The sequence below is a fragment of the Mus pahari genome, chromosome X, assembly GCF_900095145.1.
Source record: "Mus pahari chromosome X, PAHARI_EIJ_v1.1, whole genome shotgun sequence".
In the NCBI taxonomy this organism is placed as follows: domain Eukaryota; kingdom Metazoa; phylum Chordata; class Mammalia; order Rodentia; family Muridae; genus Mus; species Mus pahari.
Window position 1 is genome coordinate 118,080,029 of NC_034613.1, and position 5,658 is coordinate 118,085,686.

A 5,658-nucleotide genomic window follows, 5' to 3' on the forward strand; every position below is an offset into this window, starting at 1 on the left:
ATAAACCTTTGTAAAGTGCATAGTTCCCTTATTTTAATCACATAGGATTCTTTTCTATGTGAACACTAACCAGTCACTTTTAGTTAATCAATAAGGCATAAGTATTATTGATTGTACATGGTACATTAAATCAAAACAACTCTTGCCAACAAGTTTATCATCTCAAATGGGGACACTCATAATCTATCAACCAGTGTGAAATCAGAAACTCTTTTAAGGGTTTCTATACTGAAATTGTAAGTGGAACTTTTCAAGACCATTTTAGTTAAAACTCATAAATGTTTCCCCTAAATGTAAACAACCAACCATCCGATGATCACACACTATTGTCATGCATTTGCTGTTTTAGTTTTTTAGTTTGTTTGTTTTTATGGGAAGGATTATGAAATCCAAGACAGCCATCAATCCTTTGGCATAGTCTATCACCTCATAGCTGAACTTGAAATGAATATTCCATATAGACCATAAAGCACTAACTCATCCATATTTAATGGACAATACAGCTTTACAGTCCACACCACACAAGGGCCACTCATACACATACAAATGTAACACATTCTGGTTAATTTTTGTCAGCTTTACACACAGGAATTGTGTGAAGGTATTACCTTCAATTACCTTCAATATTACAATTTAATACCTTTCCAATGAAAGGTATTGCCTCCATCAGATTTGTCAGTAGGCTAATCTCTATAATGAATTGATTTGTAAAGGCCCATCCCAATGTGGGCAGTGCCACTCCTAGGCAGGTATTCCTGGGATATATAAGAAAGCAGACTGAGCGACCCTGGAGAGAAACCCTGTAAGCAGCATTTCCCCATGGTTCCTACTACTGATCCACCAGGGGTGCCTGCCCTGACTTCCCTCAATAATGAACTGTGACATGGAAATATAAACCAGGTAAAGCCCTTCCTCCCCATGTCTTTTGGTCATGATGTTTAATCACAGGAACACATAAACTCACAGGCTACAGATTACTATTACACATGTAGAATTAATGTAACCCCCTCAGACCTATACCCTCAAATCTCTAAATTCATTAATACATTCTTACATTAACATCATATAAACGAATATGCTGACAAACATCTCAAATAAGAAACTGTCCTAACACTGTCCAAGAATAGAGTCATGGAAGGGGAATTCTGAGCACTTGTGAGAAAACTCCAAGAAATCAATACAATAGTGACCTGTTTCTTCAAAATACAGGTTTGTTCTTGGGTTGTGTTTTCATGTTATTTCAGCTGTTTTTATTCATGTGTCTCTACAGAAAGACAAGTTTTTGTCATGTGTGGTTTATCTGTCACTGACTGAGACAAGCCATATTTATTAATAGGTACAGAATTACACTTTAGCCAGATTAAAATTTTCTGGAGATGTGTTTCACAGCATGAATGTACTTCACAATAATGAACTCTACATTTGAAAATGGTTAAGGTACACATTTTGTGGAGGCTTTTTAAAAAAACATAATTAATAGATACGCAGCATCTATATATTGCTACCAAGGGAGTCCATAAGGAAAAAAGAAGCTGCTACATTGTGGCAGATCATTGACACATTATTACTTACTTGTTTATGGTCCCTTAATTCCTAGATCAGAGATGATCTTGAGATGTGAGTGCACATACCTGATAAAACTAGAAGAATGCCATTAACATTGCTATTCTTTGTGTGTGAGAGAGGTAAGGTTATTCATTTCATTTACTGTGGTAAATCCATGATGGATTTGCTTTTGATTTCATCAGAGCTATAAGATTCAGTAGGCTCCCTAGTGACACTTCCAGCAGCATTAAACACATAAACAACTCACTGATTGGTGAAAAAAAAAATAATGGACTGAGGCTGAAGTGATAGCTGAGGGTTAAGAGCCCCTGTTTGCACTTGTAGAGGACCCAGGATTAGGTTTCTAGCAGACACCATGTCTTACAACCATGTGTAACTTGTTTCACAGCATCTGGCACCCTCTTGTGGCTTTTGAGGGCACTACACACATGTGGTACATAGACTCATGTACAGGCAAAACACCAATATAGATACTCATTATAAGATACCCCAACAGACTAAGTACCAGACCCTCCTCTGAAAGGAGATGGGGCAAAGAAAAAGACAGAGGAAGAGGAGGCGGAGGAGCATCTGAAGACTGGGAAAAGTAAAGTGCTTTCACTAGTTATACCTGAGACCCTAGAAGATGCCCCTTTACATGCCTCTCTCTCTCTTCCCCTCCTGCTCCCCCTCCCCCTCCCCTCCCCCCTCTCTCTCACACACACACACATACAGAAAGAGCAGACTCAAGTCTTTAACTCTGCTTGATTATCAGGTTGCAGGTATTCAAGCAGCAAAACCTAAGCTTGAGTTCTTAAGAACTTGAATAAAAGGAGGAGCACAGCTTAGAGCCAGTGGACGCTGACTACAAGAAGAATCCTTAGCCTCCTTTTCTTTTCTATCTTTTCATTGCCTTTAAATAGTTTTTAAAATTTGACAAATCACAAGCCTCACTTAAAAGGCTTGTAGAAAAGACTTCAATGACATTATGACAGAAAATATAATGCATTACCTCTTATCAAAATAAACAATAAAAAGTCATTAAACAATCAAATACAGTTCACAGCAGCAACCCTTGGAAGGGAAAGGAAAGAGAGCTGGACTATCTACATTAGCTTTCTTTGTTGTTGTTTTGTTTTGTTATTTTAATGAGTATAAGAGATAAAACTAATGGAATGCAATCAAGAACACACAATAGGTTACTATCAAGGAACACGTGGTAAAACTGTGGTTACAGAGGATAGAAGAAGGAACTGGGAGATAACATGGAACGCAAAAGCAGATACATAGGATACTGTAGTGGCTATTCCTGGTTGTCAACTTGACTATATTTGAAATGAACTACAATCCAGAATTGGAAGGCTCACCAGTGAACCTAATCTGGAGGCTGGGAGATGGAAGTTTCTGATCTGGATCTTGGTATGGAGATCTTGAGACACAGTGGTAATTGAATCCAGAAGATTAAGACAGGGAGATCTCAGAGTTCAAGGTCATCTGGGATTAAAGGTGTGGTGGCACACACCTTTAATCTGGGCTACACCTTCTGCTGGGGACCATATAAGGACATTGGAAGAAGGGAGTCTGGCTCTCGCTCTCTCGCCTTCTTGCGGTGTGGGACTCAGCAACTGCTAGACCCTTGGACTTCCATTCACAGCTACTACTGAACCATTGTTGGGATTTGGACTGCAGACTGTAAGTCATCAATGAATTCCTTTACTATATAGAGCATATCCGTAAGTTCTGTGACTCTAGAGAACCCTGACTAATACAGATACAAAGGTTTAAAATCTCATGTTCACCATGAAGCCTACAATTAATAATAGAGTATTCAGTATTTTTTTGTGAAATAAATAGGCTATTACTTATCGTCCATGCTACAGTGAGGAAAAATAGGTAATTAAATGAGATGTGTATATTAATTTGTCTCACTAGAGTAACCATTTTAATATGTAGAGATGCTTCACTGAGAGTCATGGAGTTATTGTCCTGTTAAAACTAGTGGAAACTGGACTATTGTAATTCAGATGTACATTTCCTGTACCTTATTTACCACACATCATAGCTTAGCAACACAAGTCTGTAGCATACCAGCTGTTTCCTGTCATATCAGGTAGGTAAGAGCTATGGTTCACCGCTACTTTCCAGCACTGAGAGGATTTTGCCTTATAACACTATCCTAGGAGAAAGTAAAAATTCAAAATATAAAGTATAATTTCTATGAGTATATATTATTCATGCACTGCCCAAAACAAACAAACAAACAAAAAACCCCAAAGCCAAGTGTAAGGCAGTAGCCATATGCATCCTATCATCTTATACGCTTTAAGAATATATAGGGGGTTGGTGAGATGGCTCAGCAGTTAAGGGCATTGACTGCTCTTCCAAGGTCCTGAGTTCAAATCCCATGTGGTTACATGATGGCTCACAACAATCTATAATGTGACCCAATGCCCTCTTCTGGTGTGTCTGAAGACAGCAACAGTATACTCATATACATACAATGAGTAAATCTTTTAATATGTATATAAATTTAAAAAGTGTTTTTTAAAAATAGTAAGATTTGTCTTTTTCCAGTTGCTGATTTTATAAATAGTATTTATCAAAAAGAAAATTCTTCATTACATGTGCAATAAGGCCATTGTCATTGCAATCTTAAAGCCAGAAAATAATTACAAATGAAAAGAAAATGATATACCAGTTCTTTGTCTATGTGAAAATTCTCAAGATACATAAAAACTGTATAAGATTATGTTTGGATATGTAATGTTTTCTAAAAGTCCATATATTAAAAACATAGGCCCTATCTTGGAATGGTTAGGAAGTGGTGAAAAACTAGGAACAGTGGACATATTAGAAGGTACTCAGGACATTGGACACATGCCTTTGAAGGCTATAATAGGACCCAACACTTCCTCTACTTTTTACGTCCTGGTAATGAAGGGGACAGGTTTGCTCCACCATACTCTTCCTATTATGAGGTGCCAATGCATAAAAAATATAAACTGCAAGTCAAAACAGCCTCAGACTCTTTGTAACTTAATTCTCAATATCAAGACCAGTTAGACCTATCCTAGGAATTCAAGGTGTTTTGACTAAATAAATAAAATAATAAATTTAAAAAAAGAATTTTTAAAAGGCAATGCAATGCACCCATTAATGGACTAGAAGAAGGTAAAAAACACAGCGTGGGAAAAAAATCATCCAATGATTTTCAACATCCTTTAGAGATTAAAACCAAATACACCACAATCCAATAATAGACACCAATAGGAAAAAAATCAAAAGAATTCTGCTAAGGGTTAGTATTAAAAACATAAAGAAAACTAAAGGAACTTGGTCAGAGTACCTGTATATGCATTTCTCAAAAAAAGACACAGAAATGGTCAACTGGCATATATACAAACACACTCAACAAACATGTGGCTCATCATCATTATTTCGATGAGAACTTAAAACAAACCTTTAGCATCATATAGCATAGGTTAGTTAAAACTAAAAGACAAGAAATAATATGTGCTGCTGTGAGTATGAAGGAAAGATAACCTTAAGCATGTCCACTTTGAAAATGTTTATGAGGATCCTAAATAACCATATGATCTAGCAAACCTAGATCTGGGTGTATAATCAAGAAAAATAAAATCACCATCTCAAGGACATAGATATCCACATGCCTATATTCACTGAAGTATGATTTAATGTAGTAAACAATAAACTTCAGTGCATCTCAAAGGAGGGTGAAAGAATGGCTCAGCTGTTTAGAGCACTGGCTGCTCTTGCAGAGGAACCAGATTTGATTTCCATTATCCACATGATGGCTTACAACTACCCATATCTCTAGTTCTAGCGGATCTGATGCCCTCTTGTGGCTTCTGCAGGCACCAGACACAGGGGATGCACATGCAGCGCATACAGACATGCAAGTAAAACATGCAAGCAAAACATGCATGCAAAATAAAATAATCATTCAAAATTTTTTTTTTAAAAAAAGGAGTCTCTAAAAAGATGGGTAGATAGTAGAAATGTGATGTGGTATGTGAGAGAGAAAATGAGTGTGTGAAAGATAGTGAGAGAGAGAGAGAGAGAGAGAGAGAGAGAGAGAGAGAGAGAGAGAGA